Source organism: Bubalus bubalis, chromosome 7 (genome assembly GCF_019923935.1).
Source record: "Bubalus bubalis isolate 160015118507 breed Murrah chromosome 7, NDDB_SH_1, whole genome shotgun sequence".
In the NCBI taxonomy this organism is placed as follows: domain Eukaryota; kingdom Metazoa; phylum Chordata; class Mammalia; order Artiodactyla; family Bovidae; genus Bubalus; species Bubalus bubalis.
Genome location: NC_059163.1, coordinates 69,315,779 through 69,342,276, shown reverse-complemented (window position 1 = coordinate 69,342,276; position 26,498 = coordinate 69,315,779).

Genomic DNA, 26,498 nt, shown 5'->3' with positions numbered 1-26,498 from the left:
AAGTAAAAATTTTATATACATAAAAGAAAATAAATATTTTATATTTAAATGTCTTGAATGTTTGCTTAATAATGATGCAACACATTTTCAGTGTTGTATTTGTGAATCAGGATCCACTTTATCATATATTTTTTTAAATCAATGAATGAACTAAATAGGTATTCCTATTGTAGCAGTGGCTTCATAAATCTATGTTGTTGACATTGCCATTTACAAAGAACGGTCAATTGAAAACACTTTTCTGAATTTCTTTCATGTTTTTCCCCTTACATAACTAGTTTAGACTTCTGGAAGCTAATTTTTTCCACACATAATTACAATTTTATTAGAAATTCACTAGCGAAAGTTATTATACATTTGGAAGAGTACTTCAGAGCCTATTTACAAACCAGGCAGGAAGTATGTAGATTTCATGCATGGAAAAGCATAAATAAAATTCATTTTTAATCATGTAATTGTACCGTTGTTTGTTTCCATGTAATTGGTGAGGAATTACATTTCTATTCATACCCTGGGTCCACTTTTGGAATAAAGCAAATGTAGTGTGAAAATGTCAGCAGCATCGTTTAAAATTACTGCTTTTAAGTGCTATAGTGTTATATTTTTCAGTGTTTGATCAACTGTAAGAAATATCAGGTAGAAGAACATGATGCATAGTCTGAGTTTGTAAGTAGGAAATTAATTAAACAATCAAAATACTGAGATACTTCTTTCACATAAGGTTGCTGCAATGGGAAATTATTTTAAAAAATGAAATTATCCAATAGTTACTGTTTTAACTTTTAAGTACAAGTGTCTGTACTGATGTGTGTAGAGACGGGTGAGGAAAGGTGTGAGCATATATCTGCATGACTGTTCTATGATGAAGGGGCTACATAATTCACCTAGCCTACAGCACCCTTATTTTGTAGATCAGTCAGGAAACTATATTTTTCAGAATCACAGATTCTTCAATCCTAGAGAGAGGAGAAAACTAACACATATATCATAATTACTTTAAAGAAAGAACACAAGTGAAGCCAAGCCCACTGCCTGGTATATTATATAAACTTTTCACAATTATTGTTCTTCCTTTTTCCATTATCACAGGCACATATGTATAGGCAGAGCCACAGCCAGAATCTGATCCTGAATTTTCTGATTCCACAGCTGGGATGTTTCTGTAACTAGCAGCTGTTATTAGAATATTCAAAATAGGTTAGTAAACTTGAATGCAGGTGTTTTCCTGGTGTAGGTGCATATATGTTAGTTGTGTTTGACTCTTTGAGACCCCATGGATTGTAACCCACCAGGGTCCTCTGTCCATGGGAAATCCCAGGGAAGAATACTGGAGTGGGTTGCCATTTCCTACTGTAGGGAATCTCTCTGACCTAGGGGCCAAACCTGCATCTCTTGGGCCTCCTGCATTGGCAGGTAGATTCTTTATCACTGTACCACCTGGGAAGATTTCATTTTTAATTGTATGACTCTATTTAAAACGTTCCTCCACCATCACTATGAAAACAAATTAAAAAGATAAAAACAAATGACAAAACAACAGCAGCAAATAGGCCCAAGAGAAAAGAAGCAGTATAAAAACTGTTATGTCAAAAGTGAGAAGAGCCATACCATATATGGAATAAAGGCATTCATCACTTTTTCTACATCTTAAAAATAATCTCTAGTGATAAGTCAGACAGAGAAAGACAGATACCTTATGAAGTCTTTTATAAGTGAAATCCAAAAAATAAACAAACAAAAAAGGAAAGATCATAGATACAGAGAAATAAGATAAGTAGTTTTCAACAGGGTGGGGCTGGGGGGGAATGGAGTAAGTGGGAAAAAAAAAAAGAGCTCAACATCCATAGTGCCTACTATTTTCAAGGGAAGTGTCTTATTTCCATTAACAAGGAAACCTCCTAATTCACAAATATACACAGTGGGTGATGTGTGTTAATAGCACTCTTAGCAACCGATAATGTGGTGCAGTTAATGTGTCTCAGCTTGAATTAACTTTACCACAAGCCATTGTTTCCTTTTTATACAGCACAGGATCCTGTGGAAAACTCTCTTAGAATCTCACAAGGGGAATTCAATTAACATTACTCACTACTGTACAGCAACATAAAAATGGAGGCTATTTTAACCTTTCTCAAGTTTCCTGCTGATCAATTCAATACTTTCCATTAGTTTAACTCGGGTTATTATAAACTCACTTTTATTGTCCAGGAAATACCTTTCCACTTACCGGGCAGAGTACATCTGCCAATAGGAAGCCAGAATAAGAGAAACAGACTAAAAAAATTTCCGAATATAGTGTGTAGGTTTGTCCTTGGTGTAACATCACTTAACATGACATATTTTAAGCCCAGGAGCTTCTACTACAGAAATGATTCTCTCCTATATGTTTGTCATTAAAAATATTAAGAATTTTAGTTACCAGAAAATTATAACATAGATTTACCTGAACACACAAATTATTTATCCTCTCTGAAATATGGTTACAAGCTAGAAAGTACAGGTGCTGAAAGGCTAAAGTGTCATTGTTTGTGTCCTTCTTCCTTGGTGCTCATATTGTATCCCACAGACTGTGTTACTAGTTTTATTCCCCAATGGTGTCATTTTCCGCCATCCCATAGTCACCACTCAGCTCCAAAAAGACAGACCTCCAACTGGTCTCCCACGGTCATTCTAGCATGTTCTAATTCCTTCCTTGTACAGTAATAAGAGATGTCTTCAAAATTCAAATCTCCTCATGACATTTGCTGTGATAAAATATCTCTATGTATTGCCCAAGGTCTTAGGTTTAAAGATCAACATCCTTGCAGACAGTCTTGCTCAGCTCAGCCCTTCCTCAGCTTCTTAGACATCACACACCTCACACTACCCTTTGATCTCTGGGCTCCAATCACACTGACTTTTTGATTTTTTAGCTAAGCCTAGCCTTTGCACATGTAATTTATCAGTTTGCTTTATTAACATATACACAGGGAGCAAGTATGTGAGAAGACTGTCTTTACTTGCTATCATATTGTGGATGCTATTAGTAATGAATGAAGAGAATAGAGAAGATATATATGTGTGTGTGTGTGTGTGTGTGTGTATATATATATATATATATATATAATAATGATGCTTTCTATGATTCCAGAAAGAATAGAGAAAATTTTAAATTTAGTTAATCAAAACCACATTCATATCTTGCATCACTGATTTCCTACTTTTGGGTTAGTCATGCAATTCCCAGCTGGTGCTAGTGGTAAAGAACCTGCCTGCCAATGCAGGAGACATAAGAGATGCAGTTTCAGTCTCTGGATGGGGAAGATCCCCTGGAGGAGGGCATGTACCAATATCGTTGCAAGAATCCCATGGACAGAGGAGCCTGGTGGGCTACAGTCCATAGTTCTTGAGAAGTCCAACATGAGTGAAGTAACTTAACACATTAATTCAACAAAGTATGAGCAAGAGAGAGATAATTGTATATTCCCACCAGGTGCTCCGTGGAAAAGAAATGCAAAAAAGCAAAATGGCTGTCTGGGGAGGCCTTACAAATAGCTGTGAAAAGAAGAGAAGCGAAAAGCAAAGGAGAAAAGGAAAGATATAAGCATCTGAATGCAGAGTTCCAAAGAATAGCAAGGAGAGATAAGAAAGCCTTCCTCAGCAATCAATGCAAAGAAATAGAGGAAAACAACGGAATGGGAAAGACTAGAGATCTCTCAAGGAAATTAGAGATACCAAGGGAACATTTCATGCAAAGATGGGCTCAATAAAGGACAGAAATGGTATGGACCTGTTAGGTAGGTAGAATAGGGAAAAGGAGTCCAAAACGGCAGTGGCTAAAAGACAGGGAAGGTCTGAGGACCAGAGTGAAGACTTCAGGCAGAACAAACAGAACAAACAGCACTCCTAGCTAAGTCCAATTTGCATAGGGCAGGCCCAGGTGGAGGAAAAAACATAAAAAGGAGGAGCCAAAGTGCTTTCTCTCGGACTCTCTCTCCCGCGTACGTGCGCTCTTTTCTTTCTCTCTCTCTCTCTCACTCTCTCTCTCTCCTGCTATCTTCTAAATAAAATGGAGCTGTAACACTGATTTGCCTAAGAGCTGTAGCATGGTTTGTCCAAGACCCAAGAGCTGTGATGAGCTGAGGGCTTTAATGTCTGTCCCTCCAAATCTTTGTTGTGACGAGACAAAGAACTGAGGAACATACACTCGCGTGACAGACCTAACAGAAGCAGAAGATATTAAGAAGAGGTGGCAAGAATACACAGAAGAACCGTACAAAAAATATCTTAACAACCAAGATATTCATGATGGTGTCATCACTGACCTAGGGCCAGACATCCTGCAATGTGAGGCCAAGTGGGCCTTAGAAAGTATCACTACGAAACAAAGCTAGTGGAGGTGATGGCATTCCAGTTGAGCTATTTCAAATCCTGAAAGATGATGCTGTGAAAGTGCTACACTCATTATGCCAGCAAATTTGGAACATGCAGCAGTGGCCACAGGACTGGAAAAGGTCAGTTTTCATTCCAATCCCAAAGAAAGGCAATGCCAAAGAATGCTCAAACTACCGCACAATTGCACTCATCTCACACACTAGTAAATTAGTGCTCAAAATTCTCTAAGCCAGGCTTCAGCAATACATGAACCTTGAACTTCCAGATGTTCAAGCTGGTTTTAGAAAAGGCAGAGGAATCAGAGATCAAATTACCAACATGTATTGGATCATCAAAAAAACAAGAGAGTTCCAGAAAAACGTCTATTTCTGCATGATTGACTATGCCAAAGCCCTGTGTGGATCACAATAAACTGTGGAAAATTCTTCAAGAGATGGGAATACCAGACCACTTGACCAGACTCTTGAGAAACCTATATGCAGGTCAGGAAGCAACAGTTAGAACTGGACATGGAACAACAGACTGGTTCCAAAGATGAAAAAGAGTATGTCAAGGCTGAATATTGTCATCTGCTTGTTTAAATTATATGCAGAGTACATCATGAGAAACGCTGGACTGGAAGAAACACAAGCTGAAATCAAGATTGCTGGGAGAAATATCAATAACCTCAGATATGCAGATGACACCACCCTTATGGCAGAAAGTGAAGAGGAACTAAAAAGTGTCTTGATGAAGGTGAAAGTGGAGAGTAAAAAGTTGGCTTAAAACTCAACATACAGAAAACTAAGATCATGGCATCTATTCCCTTCACTTCATGGGAAATAGATGAGGAAACTGTGGAAACAGTGTCAGACTTTATTTTGGGGGGCTCCAAAATCACTGCAGATGGTGATTGCAGCCATGAAATTAAAAAATGCTTACTCCTTATAAGGAAAGTTATGACCAACCTAGATAGCATATTCAAAAGCAGAGACATTACTTTGCCAACAAAGGTCCATCTAGTCAAGGCTATGGTTTTTCCTGTGGTCATGTATGGATGTGAGAGTTGGACTGTGAAGAAAGTTGAGCGCCAAAGAATTGATGCTTTTGAACTGTGGTGTTAGAGAAAACTCTTGAGAGTCCCTTGGACTGCAAGGAGATCCAACCTGTCTATTCTGAAGGAGATCAGTCCTGGGTGTTCATTGGAAGGACTGATGCTAAAGGTGAAACTCCTGTACTTTGGCCACCTCATGTGAAGAGTTGACTCATTGGGAAAGACTCTGATGCTGGGAAGGATTGGGGGCAGAAGGAGAAGGGGACGACAGAGGATGAGATGGCTGGATGGCATCACCGATTCAATGGACATGAGTTTGAGTGAACTCCGGGAGTTGGTGATGGACAGGGAGGCCTGGTATGCTGCACGGGGTTGCAAAGAGTCGGACATGACTGAGAGACTAAACTGATCTGAGCTGAACCAGGTGCTCACAGTGTATTTAGAAATACAACAATGAAATGAACTGAAAATGGGTTCAGTTCAGTTCAGTTGCTCAGTCGTGTCCGACTCTTTGCGACCCCATGAATTGCAGCACACCAGGCCTCCCTGTCCATCACTAACTCCTGGAGTTCACTCAGACTCACGTCCATTGAGTCAAGAGAGCTCTAATTCATTCATGTCATCCTACTAGTTATTTTGTATTACTAAATATTTTTCACATCAGTATGACAATGTTAGGTTGTCATATAGCTTCTCTCTCTTTTTCATTTTTTAATATTAATTTATTTCTGACTGCGCTTTGTCTTCATTGCTGTGCACAGGCTTTCCCTAGTTGTGGCAAGCAGGGACTACTCTGTAGTTGTGATATACAGGCTTTTCATATCAGTGTCTTCTGTCATTGAAGAGCCTGGGCTCTAGCATGTGAGTTTCAGTAGTTGCAGCACCTAGGCTCAGTAGTTGTGGTTCACCAGCTTAGCGCCCTGTGGCACGTGGGTTCTTCTCCAACCAGGGATCAAACACATTCCCTGTGCATTGGCAGATGGATTCTAAACCATTGGGCTACTGGGGAAGCCCTAGATTTTTAATATGAAGGTGCTTTAGCTCTTGGATTTAAAGAAAGAAAAGCCTTTGAAGGACAAGACTGGACAAGTGGGGAACTAGTTACTGGAGTCTTTCCATACAGAGATGCTTCCCTTTTTATAGTATTGATTGAGAAAAGATATATTCATTCTGAGTTTTGAATTTTTAGATCAGATTAGATCAGTCACTCAGTCGTGTCCGACTCTTTGCGACCACATGAATCACAGCATGCCAGGCCTCCCTGTCCATCACCAACTCCCAGAGTTCACTCAGACTCACGTCCATCGACTCAGTGATGCCATCCAGCCATCTCATCCTGTGTCGTCCCCTTCTCCTCTTGCCCCCAATCTCTCCCAGCATCAGAGTCTTTTCCAATGAGTCAACTCTTCGCATGAGGTGGCCAAAGTACTGGAGTTTCAGCTTTAGCATCATTCCTTCCAAAGAAATCCCAGGCCTGATCTCCTTCAGAATGGACAGGTTGGATCTCCTTGCAGTCCAAGGGACTCTCAAGAGTCTTCTCCAACACCACAGTTTAAAAGCATCAATTCTTCGGTGCTCAGCCTTCTTCACAGTCCAGCTCTCACATCCATACATGACCACAGGAAAAACCATAGCCTTGACTAGATGAACCTTTGTTGGCAAAGTAATGTCTCTGCTTTGGAATATGCTATCTAGGTTGGTCATAACTTTCCTTCCAAGGAGTAAGCATCTTCTAATTTCATGGCTGCAGTCACCATCTGCAGTGATTTTGGAGCCCCCCAAAATAAAGTCTGACACTGTTTCCACTGTTTCCCCATCTATTTCCCATGAAGTGATGGGACCAGATGCCATGATCTTCGTTTTCTGAATGTTGAGCTTTAAGCCAAATTTTTCACTCTCCACTTTCACTTTCATCAAGAGGCTTTTGAGTTCCTCTTCACTTTCTGCCATGATGGTGGTGTCATCTGCATATCTGAGGTTATTGATATTTCTCCCAGCAATCTTGATTCCAGCTTGTGTTTCTTCCAGTCCAGCATTTCTGATGCTGTACTCTGTATATAAGTTAAATAAACAGGGTGACAATATACAGCCTGGACAAACTCCATTTCCTATTTGGAACCAGTCTGTTGTTCCATGTCCAGTTCTAACTGTTGCTTCCTGACCTGCATACAAATTTCTCAAGAGGCAGATCAGGTGGTCTGGTATTCCCATCTCTTGAAGAATTTTCCACATTTCATTGTGATCCAAACAGTCAAAGGCTTTGGCATAGTCAATAAAGCAGAAATAGATGTTTTTCTGAAACTCTCTTGCTTTTTCCATGATCCAGCAGATGTTGGCAACTTGATCTCTGGTTCCTCTGCCTTTTCTAAAACCAGCTTGAACATTAGGAAGTTCACGGTTCACATATTGCTGAAGCCTGGCTTGGAGAATTTTGAGCATACTTTACTAGCATGTGAGATGAGTGCAATTGTGTGGTAGTTCGAGCATTCTTTGGCATTGCCTGTCTTTGGGATTGGAATGAAAACTGACCTTTTCCAGTCCTGTGGCCACTGCTGACTTTTCCAAATTTGTTGGCACATTGAGTACTGCACTTTCACAGCATCATCTTTCAGGATTTGGAATAGCTCAACTGGAATTCTATCACCTCCACTAGCTTTGTTGTTAGTGATGTTTTCTAAGGCCCACTTGACTTCACATTGGAGGATATCTGGCTCTAGGTCAGTGATCACACCATTGTGATTATCTTGGTTATGAAGATCTTTTTTGTACAGTTCTTCTGTGTATTCTTGCCACCTCTTCTTAATATCTTCTGCTTCTGTTAGGTCCATACCATTTCTGTCCTTTATTGAGCCCATCTTTGCATGAAATGTTCCTTTGGTATCTCTGATTTTTTTGAAGAGATCCCTAGTCTTTCCCATTCTGTTGTTTTCCTCTATTTCTTTGCATTGATTGCTGAGGAAGGCTTTCTTATCTCTTCTTGCTATTCTTTGGAACTCTGCATTCAGATGTTTATATCTTTCCTTTTCTCCTTTGCTTTTCACTTCTCTTCTTTTCACAGCTATTTGTAAGGCCTCCCCAGACAGCCATTTTGCTTTTTTGCATTTCTTTTCCATGGGGATGGTCTTGATCCCTGTCTCCTGTACAATGTCACAAACCTCATTCTGTAGTTCATCAGGCACTCTATCTATCAGATCTAGGCCCTTAAATCTGTTTCTCACTTCACTGTATAATCATAAGGGATTTGATTTAGGTCGTACCTGAATGGTCTAGTGATTTTCCCTACTTTCTTCAATTTAAGTCTGAATTTTGCAATAAGGAGTTCATGGTCTGAGCCACAGTCAGCTCCTGGTCTTGTTTTTGCTGACTGTATAGAGCTTCTCCATCTTTGGCTGCAAAGAACATAATCAATCTGATTTCGGTGTTGACCATCTGATGATGTCCATGTGTAGAGTCTTCTCTTGTGTTGTTGAAAGAGGGTGTTTGTTATGACCAGTGCATTTTCTTGGCAAAACTGTATTAGTCTTTGTCCTGCTTCATTCCGTATTCCAAGGCCAAATTTGCCTGTTACTCCAGGTGTTTCTTGACTTCCTACTTTTGCATTCCAGTCTCCTATAATGAAAAGGACATCTTTTTTGGGTGTTAGTTCTAAAAGGTCTTGTAGGTCTTCATAGAACCGTTCGACTTCAGCTTCTTCAGTGTTACTGGTTGGGGCATAGACTTGGATTACTGTGATATTGAATGGTTTGCCTTGGAAACGAACAGATATCATTCTGTCATTTTTTAGATTGCATCCAAGTACTGCATTTCGGACTCTTTTGAATTTTGGGGACATTGAAAACCATGGGCCACCTCTGTTTGCTGCTTGTCTTTGACCATGGATGATTAATGGCTCCCAGTGGCTCTGGCTTGTGTTTTCTTACAGAATATGACCCATTCATCCATTTGTTGTTCACTTATATCAATTTATGTAAGCATTTCCTGAATGTTCTATAGGCTTGATATTTTCTCAGTCTTAAAAATACAATAATGACTCAAAAAAAAGAAAAATCTAGGAGGACAGGAAAAAATGAAAAGCTATAGTATAATATGCAGTTTAAATACAATTGGTTGTTACATGATTAAGCAATAACCCCCACGTATGTCTTAAGTCAAGGAATGATGAAGTGTCATTTGACTTCACAATGTGTGATTACTTTCACTTTATTTTTATTTATTTGCTTATTTGTATTTTCCCTATGAAACCTAATCTACAAGTATTTGTTTTCCCTGGAGAAAGTTAAATATATTGTTTTTCTTCACTGCTGTGTGAGAGAAGAATCTAGACAAAAGAGAGAAAAATGAAAGGTCAGGGCTTGCAGGTCAGGAAAAGCTGCAGGGCTAAGCCCTCAAACCAAAAATATTCCCAGGACTAATGAGTAAAACACATAATCAGCATTTTGCAGAGCCTATTGGAGAAAAAGAAGTAAAAGCCTCTGTGGTTTTCATGTTAATAAGAAACATTTCCTCTGGAATAAAAGATTTTCCAGTCTTGACATCCCAGTTTCTGGTCTATAATCTTGCATGAGCTATTTAATCTCTCTGAGACTAATTTCTTCTACAAAAAATGATGTGAAAGAATGATACCAGCATCATAGGATTATTGTGAGAATTAAATAAGATTACTCATGTATTATTTTCCCTACAGTTCCATATAGAAAGTGAATGGTCAGCAAAAAATTTATTTTATTATCATTATTATTAGTTTAAAAAAAATAAAGTCTAGACTCAATTATATGGGCATAACACATTCATTAGATAATTATAACAGACTTCAAATAGAGCATTTTTGAATAATTGTGCAACATTATCAATAGGAAAATACTGAGTTGATATAACAAAATGAAAATAGTCATTGCTTCATTTTGTTGATAATATAAAATACTTTTTTCTGATACTTTCCCTAATTTTGAAGCTTGCACCAATGCATGTAAGTTACTTTTAAGATCATAAAGAAATAAATTTGAAAAAAAAAGTTTTTAATGCATCCATTCTAAAATTTTACTCTCTCTCTCTGATTGTAATTAAAAATAATAGAGCAGTTCTTTTCTTTTAAAACAATGTTTTATTTTATTTTCTAGAGATTGAATTACAATATCCTTCTCACTCTTCTGAATGTCATAATCATGTCATATATTGATGTATACATACATAGCAGTCATGCTTAATAATAGGCAAAACAGTACAATTTTCAGTTCATTCCATGTTATTGAGAAATTTTTATGAAAACTTTTTATATTCAAATTGAATTGTTTATATGTTAACATTGATATTTTTGCTAGTACTTCTATAGTATTATTCTTAAAATAATCTTAAAAGCTAAACTTTATAGCACTGAAGTCCTAACAGACATGACTACTGATGTTTTTACCTATTTACACTTTTATTTTATTTATTAGTTATTTTATTTTATTTTATTTATTAGTTATTACCTCTCACTGAAAGAGTTAGAATATAAACATCCAAAGTTATTTCAAAATATTTGACTTGACATTTTACTTCTCTTATATGATAATCAAGTATTCTATAAATATTTGCTGAGTTACTAAAAATGTTCCAGGCATTTAGTGAGTACTGAGTTAAAATAATAATGTAACATGTTAAGTTGTATTTTATATTCAATAATATCTACTGAAGGAAACGTGCTCACTTGCTTCAGTCATGTTGGACTCTTTGTGACCCTATGGACTGTAAAAAGCCAGGTTCCTTTCCATGGGATTTTCCCAGCAAGAATACTGGAGCGGCTTGTCATGCCCTCCTCCAGGGATCTTCCCCATCCAGTAATGCAACCCGCGTCTCCTGTGTCTGCTGCGTTGCAGGCGGATTCTTCACTGCTGAGCTATGAGGGAAGTCCAAAGGGACCATATGGATGTCAATAAGTATACACAGCTACCATGGGAGGTCAGATCAATATAAACTTTTTTGTGTGTGTTGTGTATCCCCCAGATCAAATACCAGGGACACTGTTTCAGTTACCAGTATATTGGCTCTCAGTCTCAGATTTATTCTACATTGTCTTTTCTGCACAAATTAATGGGTCCTTTAAACAGTTGTTCTTTCTCAGATGGCACGATGAGGCTTTGTTATTTGTGTGCACTGGAGATGGAGCACAGTATGATGGGGCTTTCCTTCCTTATTCTAGTGTGCTCCTCTTACATGTCCAGTGCCCAACTCCTGCATCAGGGGTGAATTCTCCAGCACCAGACATTTATAGCATATGTACCTTCTGTAGTTTCCAGAATCTGTGTGCTATACCCATCCTGTGGACAGCTTCCTCTGATACTTCAGAAGGCAGATTTCTAACAAGTTCCATTGGTGCAGCACCAGAGGGACTTCTATGCCATTCAGTGAAGTGAAAGTCGCTCAGTCATGTCCAACTCTTTGTGACCCCATGGACTATATAGTCCATGGAATTCTCCAGGCCAGAATACTAGAGTGAGTAGCCATTCCCTTCTCCAGGGGATGTTACCAGACCAGGAATCGAACCCGAGTCTCCCACAATGCAGGTGGATTCTTTACCAGCTGAGACACAAGGGAAGCCCACTTATTCAGTGAGTCATGTTTATTTCCTCTCCAGTGAGGTCTGGATCACAGCCCTTGGAGCAGTGGTTTTTCCTTATCTTTGCAATTCCTCCACTTCTTAGAGTTCCCCTTAACCACCAATCCCTCATTTCTCCAATCCCCTGGCATAATTAGTATTCTTTATGTTCTATTTTCAAATTACCATTTTTCTGTCTCCTGAGTAGACCAGGCAGATACAGGCATCAAATCTAAGCTGAAGGTATTTGAAAAGTTTTCCCATAAGAGATGTGTCTTCTCAGTTGAATTTTGATATCGGTAGACACTATTAATAGCTAGGGCTTCCCTGGTTGGCTCAGTGGTAAAGAATCCACTTGCCATTGCAGGATTCTTTACCTGCATTTGATCTCTTGGTCAGGAAGATCCCCTGGAAGAGGGCATGGCAAACAACTTCAATAGAATACAGGAAAATCCCATGGACAAAGGAAACCGGTGAGCTACACTCCATGGGGTAGCAAAGAGTAGGACACAGCTTAGCAACTAAACAACAGGATGCTAATTAAGAGGATAAGGGGAGATAGATAGGATTTGGGCAAAGGTAACTAATGGCTGGGGCTTTCCAGGTGGTGCTAGTGGTATAGAACCTGCCTGTCAATGCAGAAGACATAGAAGACCAGGGTTCAATTCCTGGGTCAAGAAGATCCTCTGGAGGAGGGCACAGTAACCCACTCCAGTATTCTTGCTTGGAAAATCTCATGGACAGAGGAACCTGGTGGGCTATCATCCATTGGGTTGCAATGAGTTGAACATGACTGAAACAACTTAGCACAGCGCACAAAGCAGTTAGTGGCTAGAACAGGGAAATATTTAAGTTACTGGTTCTCAAAGTTTGATCCTTAGACTAGTAGCCTCAGCATCCCTTGGGAAAGCAACAGGAATATGAGTACCCAAGACTTACAGAATTAGAAACTTCAGGGCTAGGCTTAGCAATTTTTGTTTTAACAAGTTTTTATGAGATTGTTACACACACTGAAGATAGAGAACAACCATTTGGATATGAAATGATTTAGATGTGACTTTGTTCCATTCTAGTCTTACAGGTCACTCCAGTATTATTGCTAGGAAAATCCCATGGACAGAGGAGCCTGTTGGGCTACAGTTCATAGGGTTGCAAAGAGTCGGACACAATAGAAGCAACTTAGCATGCATGAATATAGTCTTACATTATAATCATGGGTAAGTATGCCACACACTAGGTCAGAACAAAGAATATTTCAAAAAGTGACATCTGTATCTACCTTCCAAGTTCTTGGAATTTGATGCTATTACCACAATGGGAAAAAAGTCAACACAAAACGAAAACAAACAAAAAATGGGAGCATGAAAAATGAAAAAAAAATGAATAAAGAAAAAAATGAAAGACATTTTTTATCAAAAATCAGCTTTAAAATATTAAGTGTTTAATACGATGTACTTCAGTTCTTCTAATAATACCATCTCCTGCCATCTCCAAAGATTAAACTCTGTATTAAAATCATTACTGTCTTCCAACTTACAGGAAGCCATGCATATCAACGTAACAATGTTCTCCACATAACATAGTGTTAGAAACTTCTCCATTAACAAAGTTTTGATCATTTCATTGATTTTTTTTCCTTAGTTGCCTAAGTCATTCAATAGATCTCTTATTATTGTACAGTGGTAACCAGAATGTGTTTTAAGGTCATCTTATTCATGTGAATAAAATGTGAAAAATATTTCCATTAACTAGAGTGCCATGTACTTCTCCTCAAGGTTAATTGTTTCCTCTGATCTCCAGTTAAAACCTATTATTCTTACACCAGAGATTAACAAAGCAACTGAGGAAGCATTCAATATCTGGGAAGATACTGATTGGAAGCCTTGGTTCTTTTCAGATATGGAATAAATAGCATTGAAAAATGAGCTCAAAAGGTAAAAAATGATGATAAATTGTATAGCTTTGCTCCTGGATATTCTGATAAAAAAAAAAAAAAAACTTTTTTAGATACTCTGCTTTTAAAAGCAAGTTAAAAAATATTTGATAAGGAAAAATAGTCAAAAAAAGAAAGAAACTTATTTTCTTTTACTAATGTAACAAGTTAATCTTAGAACAACTTAAGAAGCATATATACTTTCCCACTATGTCACAGGTGAAAATGATTGTTATTGACAAAACAAAGTACAGCCCAGATCAAAATTTTACATGAACTGCTTTAAAACACATGTGCTTGCAGGTTTATAGGGAAACAGTGATATTCAATTGTATGGGCACCAGAATGTGACATGCCAATAATAATTAACTTAGTGTCTGAACCAAAAAGAACAATTGTAAGCTATTACTTCAAACTATTAAGGGTTTTTTTTTTTTCAAATGCAGTCTCTGTAATTCATCTCAGTTCTGAAATTTTTTCTCTGTATAATAGAATAGAATGCTGAGATTTATTACAAGCTTTTTCTCTAATTCTCACTACTTCCATAATATTTGCCTTATACATTCATAGGAGCTTCCCTGGTGGCTCAGATGGTGAAGAATCTTTCAGCAATGTGGGATACCTGGGTTCTGTCCCTGGGTTGGGAAGATCCCCCAGAGAAGGGAACAGCTATCCATCCACTCCAGTTTTCTACCCGCAAAGAGTTGGGCACTACTAAGCGATTTTCACTCACTTCACCATATATTCATAGATATATACAATTCCAAGAGTACACACATTTCTTTTTTAATCCCATTGGAGTTAAAACATCTTCAACCATTATGAAACACACATGGGGACTCTATGTACTAGAAATTTCCAAGTCAGAAGCTGAGTTTCAAAAGATAGTATCTTGTATGATAAAATTATAACTATATCAAAAGTATCTTAAGACCTCTATTTAGAAGCCTAAAACTGGTATGAGTGCAGTATAAAAGTAGCCCATCATTCCTGTGAGTATGATTTCAAATATAAAATTAATCCAATCCAGTTTAATGAAAGAAAATAGAGTTTGAGAAACAGTTAACTACAATTTCCCTTTTAAAAATACACAGGCATGGGAAAAATCTGATAGGTGATGGACCCTCAGATAAAATCAATTTGGGGTCCACATTTCCCAAAAAAGTGATATTTAAGAGCCCTGCCAAAAAGCGGACAATGAATTATTTAATTTCTTGCTCATGTCATCCTTCTGTCTCTATCCCCCCCACCAGAAAGTCTTTGAGTAAATACGAGTGATCAAAATTCCTACCTTGAGAAAGTCATATTTAGAAAATATGAGTGACTCTTAGTCCACCATTTTATAAATATTTGGCTAAATTATATCAAATAAATGCTATCTCTTTGGGCCCATTTAGCTAAGTGGTAGAAACAAATAGGGAAATAACTAGAAACTATCCTCAAAGCCACAGTATCATTGCTGCAAAATGATACTGAGCAAATTGCACCCTACATCTTTGTGGTGTGAAACTATAAGAGCTCAAACAAAAATATTGACACTGAATCACAGTGCTCCTGTTATACCAAACAGAAAAGTAGTTGTAGAAAGTCCTTTAGTTCTTAAGCACTGAAAATATTAGGCCTATAATACACAAAGGGACAGCAGTAGCAGAGTGGAACATTACCTTTTAACACCACCTTCGTGTTCTCATCTATCTTTTGTGCATTTTGCTAAATGTATGTACCAGTTTGTGATTTCGGGCACACATGATTACTACTTTTTTTTCCCTCCTCCATATATTTTACGGACCACTTTTTTGACTCATATAAATACATCTAAAAAGGAAACTTGGAAATTCCCTGATGGTCCAGTGGTTAGGAATCTGCTCTTACTGTATGGCTAATAAAATAAAAAAATAAGTAAAAATGAAAAATAAAAAGGAAGCTTTATGTTAGCACTATAAAAATAAAGCCAGTATCATTTAACAGAAGGAAACATGTAAAATAATTAATCAAAAGTTTGTTATTAAAATGTAGAAGACACCTTGGCCAGCTTATGGATCCGGTCCTAAGATTTTCTGTAGTTCTGTTAATGGAGGCAAGCTACTTATCATCTAATTGATAAAACCTAATACTAATTAATGAATACGACTTTTTCCTTTATGGTAGTAGACACATTGACAGAGAATCAAAACCCCAGACTTTTTAACTGACTAAAATGTCAGAATACAGGTGATAAGTAAGAGATCAAAACTTATTTGGCTAAAAACAAATGATTTATATGTCAAGAATTAAAGAGTGAGTTAGACTGCTCAATAGCAATAGTGGATCTAGTTGGTGACAGAGCAATGCTTTCTTACTAAGGAGAAAACATTTCATCCTGGCATTTTATGCTTAGACAAATTTTCAATCAAAAATTCTGGGAGAAAGGCATTTTCAGATATGCAAGAATTTAGAAATGATCTAATATGTACCCATTCTTTAAAAAACCAAGAAAAATGAAGTGAGATCTACACATCAAGATTTCCTACATTAGAAATAAAAAAGTTAAGTTTAGGGTGTAAATCTTCAGTAAGCCCAGAAAGTAAATAGTTAAGATTGAAGCAGAAGGACAGAGAATGGTGAGAGAGAATCTACTAGGAAAACAAAACAGATAGATAATAGATAGATAGACAATCTGATAGCTTTAAGAACTGTAAATATTAATAGTCAGCTGACATATAAATTGGTTTACTGAAATTAACAAGGGTTCTGATCCCTTGATGGGGAAGATCCTCTGGAAAAGGAAATAGCAAGCCACTCCAGTATTCATCTCTGGGGAATACCATGGACAGAGGAGCCTGGTGAGCTACAGTCCATGGGGTCACAAGAGTGGGCAAGACTTAACGACTAAACAACAGCAACAACAACGACACAATTCCTTTGGACACAAGCAAGTAATATTATTTGAAATTATTTTCAGTATTAATACAATTCTCATTTATTGAATAATTCCAAAAAACAAAGATATGCAAACTTTCTAATTCTTGCAGTGACCTATGATTACCATGGTAATTACTTGGTGATTACCGATTGTTGATGTTGTTTAGTCGCTATGCCCTGATGACTCTTTTGTAAGACCATGGACTGTAGCCTGCCAGGCTCCTCTGTCCAGGCAATTCCTCAGGCAAGAATACTGGTGTGGGTTGCCATTTCCTTCTCTAGGGGCTCTTCCCCAACCCGGGGATTGAACCCGTATTTCCTGCATTAGCAAGCGGATCCTTTACCACTGAACCACCAGGAAAAGCCAATTACTGATTACCTTTATTTTACACATAAGACAACTGAAGCATAGAGTTAAATACGTTGCTTAAAGTAACACAAATTCATAAATGATGAGACTAGAATTTAAAACTGTGTCGGTCTCTGCTAAACTTGCTTCTAAACAAAGAAAGTGTAGGCTAGATGCTTCCTAATATGTTTCAATGATCCAAAAACCTAGCCCCACCGTACTTGGCATTCTTGTGTACCCAGTGCATCCTACTGCCTCATCAGTGTCTGAGCGTTAGAGCTCTTGTCTCTAAGGCAATCTGTCTGTATTTGTCACCTCCTCCCGTAAGAAAATAGTAAGATGACTACATTCAAAGGCATGCCAGTTTAGGGATTACACTAAACTCAGGAGATGTCTAGTAGGCAGAGACATCCTCTCTTGTGCATATCATAGATCGTTAGATTTGCTCATAATACTGACTTTGGACACCTCAGCTGTAATACAGAATAGGGCATACAAGTGCCAAAACCATCTTTAATATCAAGGTTAGAGAGTTTTTATAACACACATTCTCTCACACATGCACACTCATCCCTACACCCACATTAGGAAACAACACTGGCCTTCCATAATGTCAAGTTCTAAGAAAGCAAGCTTTTCACAGAAATAGTTGGATTTTAGACTTTTGTTAGAGATTACCTCTAATATAACATGCATTTTATAGCAATTTTATTTTATTATTATTTTTTTAACTTTTACAAAAGAGAAAACTGTACTGTGTTAGAAAATCTAAAAGTGTTTAAAATTTTGGAAAATAATAGGAGCCAAAGCAATAATGGTTATCATTTGCATGATTTCATATGACAAAATATAACACAATTTTAAGGCTTTTGAGACTGCATGCTCAGTTGCTTCAGTCATGTCCAACTCTTTGCAGTCCATAGTACTGTAGCCTGCCAGCCTTCTCTGTCCATGGGCTTCTCTAGGCAGGAATACTAGAGTGGGTTGCCATGCCCTTCCTCAGGGGGTTCTTTCCAAACTGAGGATTGAACCCACAGCTCCTATGGCTCCTGCATTGCAGGCAGATTTTCTACCCACTGAAGTACTTGTGGAGAAGGCAATGGCACCCCACTCCAGTACTCTTGCCTGGAAAATCCCATGGGTGAAGGAGCCTGCTAGGCTGCAGTCCATGTGGTTGCTGAGGGTTGGACACGACTGAGCGACTTCACTTTCACTTTTCACTTTCATGCATTGGAAAAGGAAATGGCAACCCACTCCAGTGTTCTTGCCTGGAGAATCCCAGGGACAGGGAAGCGTGGGGGGCTGCCGTCTATGGGGTCGCACAGAGTTGGACACGACTGAAGTGACTTAGCAGTAGCAGAGGTACTTGTAAAGCTCTTTAAAACTGTAATGGTCACTAATTTTTAAATATCTTATCATTGCATTGGAAAGGGTTTTGCTAGAATAAGTTAGAACTTGAATAATCACTGCAATAATCAGGAGAATTAATTATGAAATTCTCTGCAGTGAAACAACCATTTTCAACTACATTTCAGACCATACTTTTCAGTGAGTGTCTTGTTTGTTTGTTATATTTCTCCTCATGGGCTACTTTGAAAGACTTATTCTTAAAAAAATATGCTGTAGATTTATTCAGAAGCACTTCATAATTTTCACATAAGTATTTATGTCAAAAGGCACACTCTGGAAGATGAAAGTTGGTAGCAAGCATGTGGGGCTGGGGAACATTTTTTCCAGCACAAGGCTTTGGTGCTCTGTAACAATAAATAGCCTTTCTGCACTCAGTAGGCTCCAGCTCCAGAAATTAATGCTTGCACTCAAACTGGAAATCTCACTGGACTGAACACTAGAGAAAATTCTGAAAGATCATAGCAACGAGAAAAAAAGTATTCAAAGTCTAAAACCTGGAACTAATTTAAGCTGTTAAAAAATCATTGCAAACTATATTTTGCCTAGTGTTTTTTTTTTAATCAAGAAACTGCCATCCCTAGACACATTTTATTTAATAACTTGTCATTGTCAACTTATTTATTACCTTTTACCACACCACACCCACCCCACTCTGCCTTCCACTCTTACCTTCTGCCTCTTCTCACAAAAGCAGAGAAAGGAAACAAATAAATAAGAAGAGATTATCAGTATATTTGTAAATAAACCAACTTGTATATGCAAAAAAAAAAAAAAAAAAGGAATTACATGTGCAATATACCAGGCAAATAGAAGTGCTTCTTTAGCATTACATAATAGAAGAATAGTAAGTTAGGGTCTCTTATTTACTAGCAAAGAATTAAAACAATAAGTAATGAGAGATGAGAAAAGTAATGATTCATATCAATTAAGGAATAAAATTTCCTGTATGTTGAAAGTTACATACTGCCAAACCTGTGAAAAGAAGTAAAAGTCATTCTAATTAAAAGTCCATATCTGACTCAAGAACGACAATCTCTCTATTTTTTTAAAATATATATTCAGTTCCATTAAACTGACATGAATTTCATAGAGCTAGAAGTTTTGGAACTCAAAATATTTTAGTTTTATTTTTTGATTCTAAGAAGTTAATACAATCTATACACCTTACAGGAAGTCATTCACAAGCTTTGATTTAGCATTTAATGATTACAAATGTTAATATTTTAGAAACTAAAAATGTGAGTATTCTCAGAAGTATAATTCTGATGGTTTAGCCACAAATGTGCCTTACGTGTGAGAAAATGTACCTAGAGGGATGTGTAAGGTTGCAAAAAGTACTGCATGATAAACTGGGAAACAAAAAACATATATAAAGTAATAACACTTTGAAAAATGATGCAGATGGAAATGAGCAAGGGGTATTCATAGATTTAGGGAATGTTTGTGCTTGGGGAGACTTCAGAGACCATAGAACAAACACCATTTTTCAGCCAGGGAAACAGAAGCTCAGAGGTATTACAAAACTCAAATGATATAGTCCTAAGGTGAGCCAATGTTGTAAAATAACTAGACTCATTATTAAAATTACCCAGTCTTGTTTACAAGACAAGAGGTATGCTCTATTTCTCACTTTCTTAGAAGATTACCTCTAAAGGGAAAGATAAGATCAGTAAGTGTTTTCCATTTACTACCTAATTTACTTAGTTTACTTGTTCTAGTTTCAGCAGAAGCTTCATACAGTGATGACCAGGAGCCCAGCTAACTTTTTGCAAGTTTTTAATTCCTGCTGCTGCTGCTGCTGCTAAGTCGCTTCAGTCATGTCCGACTCTGTATCACCCCATAGACGCAGCCCACCAGGCTCCCCAGTCCCTGGGATTCTCCAGGCAAGAACACTAGAGTGGGTTGTCATTTCCTTCTCCAATGCATGAAAGTGAAAAGTGAAAGTGAAGTTTCTCAGTTGTGTCAGACCCCTAGTGACCCCATGGTCTGCAGCCTACCAGGCTCCTCCATTCATGGGATTTTCCAGGCAAGAGTACTGGAGTGGGGTGCCATTCTCCAGTACTCCAGTGGGTTGCCTTCTCCACTTACGTGCTGCACGGTGCAGCAAAAAAGATTTAAAACAAGAAGAAGAATGAGATTAATTATGATCAGGTGCTTTTCCCATCACACTTTATCAAGAATAGAGTGGACTTAGAAGTTCAGGTGTCATAAATGAGAATGGAGGGCATTCATTTTATGGGAAACAATATCATGAAAAGCTATGTTACAACTAATTTTGTGGGAAATATTCAGTTATTTATGATATACTTTGTATTTAATTCCTTAGTTAAACAGAATTATTTATTCAAAGACTGCTAATTGAAGTAAAAATATTAGAGAAAATAGGATATTTGGGGATATAAAGGAGAGATCATGAATTCAGAGAAAAAAAATGTATGGAAAGTGAATATTTATCAGAAAGAAAAATGAGGAAAAGTTGACTAAGAAAGGAAAGTAGGTCTAGAAATAAAGTTACTAAACACAAATTCTGTTTGTGACAACACTTGTCCCTCTAATTTTTCAAATATGAATAAATTATAAACTTTTAGTTTTCCTGTGATTTCCTTCATGTAATACATCAAATTGAAAGAACTTACCTTTAAGTTTATATCAAGGTAATAATTTTAGGCATATTGTCTATTGTGGGTGCTATGCTGCCAGATTCTGCCTTCAGTTGTAGAGGATTTATTCCTTCAGATCCTGGGAAGGTTGTTGGCTTGTAATGTGGAGCTGTGAGCTCACTTTGAGAATTGTCTCAACTTATGATGACCACCTTCTTGAAAGAAAAACTCTGTTTCCTAGGAAGACTATATCCAATGACAGGTAAATGCTGGTAAATAAAGACATGACCTACTTGCCTCAACCTGGGAAAACACTCAAGGATCATCTCAGCTTCAGTGTGTCCCATAAGATCCACTAAATTTCTTACTGTAACTATGTCATAGATCAACTTACTTCTGTGATGTGAGGCATAAAACTTGAGGGCACATCCCAGTAAAACTCCAGCATCTAACCTCCTTTGCCCAGTCTATTTCCACAGGAAACCCAATCTATAACAATGGCCTTCTTTTTACCATATTTTAAAATATGATATTCCTTGGATTATTTTTGTATAAGCACTTAAGATCAAACTGTAAGGAATCTATTTTATCTTCATGCACTGCTGCTGCTGCTAAGTCACTTCAGTCGTGTCCAACTCTGTGGGACCCCATAGACGGCAGCCCACCAGGCTCCCTTGTCCCTGGGATTCTCCAGGCAAAAACACTGGAGTGGGTTGCCATTTCCTTCTCCAATGCATGAAAGTGAAAAGTGAAAGTGAAGTCGCTCAGCCGTGTCAGACTCTTAGCGACCCCATGGAATGCAGCCTACCAGGCTCCTCTGTCCATGGGGTTTTCCAGGCAAGAGTACTGGAGTGGAGTTCCATTGCCTTCTCCATCTTCATGCACTGTTAAGTCACTTCAGTCGTGTCCAACTCTGTGCAACCCCATAGACAGCAGCCCACCATGCTCCCCTGTACCTGGGATTCTCCAGGCAAGAACACTGGAGTGCGTTGCCATTTCCTTCTCCAGTGCATGAAAGTGAAAAGTGAAAGGGAAGTCACTCAGTTGTGTCCAACTCCTAGCGACCCCATGGACTGCAACCCACCAGGCTCGTCCGTCCATGGGATTTTCCAGGCAAGAGTACTGGAGTGGGGTGCCATTAGAGAAAGGATGGGTTATGTATATTGAAAAGTGAAATTATGAAAAATGTCAAGTTAGTTTTCAAGATATTGGCAAAGATAAAAAATAATTAAATAAGGAAGAAAAAGAAGGAATGAGATGGAGGGAAACCATCTGAACATGATTATAGAGAATGAATTAACACTTGAATACCATATACAGGCATGTATAGTTTTTCCTTTTGTTCACAAATATTTTAATCATTTCATGGACACTGTAGATGCAACAAAATGCTCCAAAAGAATACAATTAAAACATTAAATATGTTTTTAAAAATTATGTAGGAAATACATGCAAAAATAAGGTAATTGACATCCTGAGCTTTTGCAAAACTTTTACTTTTTGCTGATAAACATAAATATGAAGTTAGATTAGAAATTAACTTTTATTTGACTTTAATTTATTTTCACTCTAGGGATTATGTTTTGGCTGGATACACAGTTGTGAATTGTGCCTGAGATATTGAGACTTTGTGTACTTTCCTAAAATGTTTAGATTTTCCAAGGTACTAACAGACAAACAAAATCATAAAGAACAGTATAAAATTGCTATAATTCAATTTTCAAAAGAATTCACTTGTTTGGGTCTCTATGAATCATGACTAATGATTTGGACTAATATGACCCGCTTTCAAAGCTCAACAAGCAACTTTCCATAAATAAAGAACATTTTCATTGGTAATAGGATAAATTAAGGTACATATATATAGGCAGGCATGAAACCAAAAATGTTTGGTTTAAAAGTAATAGAGTTCCTTGCTTGTATTTAATGGTGGTATGGAACAGTAAGACTCATTAAGCAGTGCAATTTGTTCCAAGTGCTAGTCAGATATTTTAGATACAAAATATAATGTACCAAACCTCTCTGTCTTCTTTGGAATAATTCAAAAATAAAAACCTTAATAGAAATAACAGGAAATTGCTGATTATTTTGGAATTGATAGAATAGGAGAACTAGAAAGTGAATTGCAACTCCAAAATGAGTCTTAAAAGAAAGAACACACACACACACACTCATTAAGCCTCAAATAAATGTTCAACTTGTAATTTGTAAGTGTACTCAGATAAACATGAATTATTGTACATTTCAGTTACACTAGAGATCTAACAGTGAATTAGGTTGGCACACTGACAATAAACCAGAACTTCAGAAGGGATTTTAATTGAGGATTTTACCTTAATTATGAAAGGGAACATCTAAGAAGTAGTTTAAGCCTAAAAGCAATTGAATTTAACAAGAAACAGTTCAGATTCTGGCTAAAGGTGATTAACCTGAAAAAAAAAAAATCTATTTTATTTAGGAGTGCAAGCACCTAAAATTGTAGAGGTAAGGAAGCAAGCATCATCTCCCTTTGAATATATAAAAATGTCCAGTCTAAAAACTTGTTGGAAAAGCTTTTCAGTTTCTTTAGAAAAATTGTACTTAAGAAAAGCTTAGTTAGCTGTCATATTATGTAAAATTATCTATAGTTCAAAGATGCTATTTTCACATGGTTGATTAATCTAGTAAAAGCTTCTTTGAATTTCTGAACTACATTTTTGAAGTGTTTTGGCTGCTGCTAATTTCCCCCTTTGAAAGTTAATCATACCAAATGCAGATAGGCATAGCCACTAACACTTTTAATATTGATTTATATTTAAGATACATCAATGCTAAATAAGTGTATGAGGCATATTGATGGGCATGACACAAATATTGACTAACATTTTTGCACCAAATAAGAAAAAATTGCAGTTGTTCATTAGATTTTTTTGTCTCACATGGCGTTCTGAACACTACTGACTTTTCAAATTCTGCAAATCTAACAGTTAATAAAATAAGCTTACACAAATATTCAGTTGGAAATATTTTTGGTGAAGTTGTAAGGGCTCATTTAAAAGGATATTAAATGAATAAACCAGGAGAAAACACTGTTTTCAAATTAGTTCTATCTTTTGAAATTGTGATTGCAGGGAAGAAATGGAGACACGGAAATAGAGAACAGACTTGTGGACACGGTGGGTGAAGGAGAAGGTAGGATGAATTAAGATAGTAGCATTTACATATACACACTATCATGTGTAAAATACATAGTTGTTTTTGTTGTTCACTTGCCAAATCATGTCTGACTCTTTGTGACTGCATGGACTGCAGCATGCCGGTTCCCTCTATCCTCAACTATCTCCTGGTGTTTGCTCAAATTCATGTCAATTGAGTCAGTGATGCCATCTAGCCATCTCATCCTCTGTCCTACCCTTCTTCTCCTGCCCTCAATATTTCCAAACTGAGTTGAATCTTAGCATTAGGTGGCCAAAGTATTGGAGGCTCACTTTCAGAACCAGTCCTTCCAATGAATATTCAGGGTTGATTTCCTTTAGGATTGACCTGTTTGATCTCCTTACTTCCAAGGGTCTCGCAAGAGTCTTCTCCAGCACCAAAATTTGAAAGCACCAGTTCTTCGGTGCTCAGACGTATTTACTCATATCTGTACATGACTACTGGAAAAACCATAGCTTTGATTATACAGACCTTTATCAGCAAAGTGATGTCTCTGCTTTTTGATATGCTATTTAAGTTTGTCATAGCTTTCCTTCCAAGAAACAAACATCTTTTAATTTCATGGCTACAGTCACTGTCCTCAGTGATTTTGGAGCCCAAGAAAAACTCTGTCATGGTTTCCACTTTTCCCCAATTTATTTGCCATGAAATGATGGGACCAGATGCCACGATTTTTTTTTTTTTTCCAATGTTGAGTTTGAAGCCAGCTTTTTCACTCTCCTTTCACCTTCATCAAGAGGCTCTTTAGTTCCTCTTCACTTTCTGGCATTAGAGTAGTATCATCTGCATTTCTGATATTGTTGATATTTGTCCCAGCAATCTTGATTCCATTTTGTGATTTATCCAGCCCTCTTTTTTCCTTAATGTACTCTGGATATAAGTTAAATAAGCAAGATGAAAATATGCAGTCTTGACATACTCCTTTCCCAATTTTGAACCAGTCCATGTTCCATGTCCTGTTCTGTTGCTTCTTGTCCTGCATACAAGTTTCTCATGAGACAGTTAAGGTGGTCTGGTACTCTCATCTCTTTAAGAATTTCCCACAGTTTGCTGTGATCCACACAGTCAAAGACTTTAGTGTAGTCAGTGAAGCAGAAGTAGTTTTTTTTTTTTTTTTTTCTGGAATGCCCTTTCTGCCTGATTCAACGAATGTGAGAGATAGCTAGTGGGAAGTTACTATATAACACAGGGACCCCAGCTTGGCCAATTGTGATGACCTAGAGGGGTGGAATGGGATAGAGAAGGGAGGGGATATATTCATAATTATGGCTGATTCGAGTTTCTATGAAGCAGAAACCAACACTACATTGTAAAGAAATTATCCTTCAATTAAAAAATAAAATTAAAAAAATAGTGTATCTGTTGACTTTCTGAGATGTCAGTAGAGCCTTTAGATCTTAAAGCAAAGTGGTTTTCCAATTGTTGCTATGTGTTCAATCACTTCTTACTTGAGTGCATATCTATTTAGGATTTCATATGTTTCAAGTTAAAAGGTAAGGTGCTGAGGTTGTTATCCAGAACAAGGCAGAAACTACTACTATTCTGTGAGCAAATACAAATACAGTCTACTTGGGAAAGTTAAATTAAACCTATAATGAATAGAATACATGTCGTCTGCAACATTTTTAGAAGCTTTCTGAATGCATTGACTCAGATGTATTAATTGAATTCCATTTCTACTTTGGTTTCTAAGGTTATATTTGTAAAATGGGGATGATAATCTTTGCCATCTTTACAGGATTGTTATGATTACTAAATGGGATAGCAGATGCAAACATGTTTTTGTAAAACTATAAAGTGCCTTGTAAATACAGAGATGGCAGTACTAGTATTGCATTGTATTAACTAGATCTCATCTGCTACCTATGTATTATTGTCATTCTACTCTGTCCCTTCCATGTCCAGTCTTCTTTAGGAAAAAGATTATAAGGGTCACATTAAATGCCTGTTCTTTTTTTACATTAAAAAAAACTATATAGTATGGCTTAATTACAGACATTATATATGATATATTAATAACATGGACAAGGGGAACACACAGGAGGAACACTAAACCTAGTCTAGGAGCATCCACAAAAAGTTCCCAATGGAGAAACATAAATGTTACTTGAATTAAAAGTGTTCTGTTT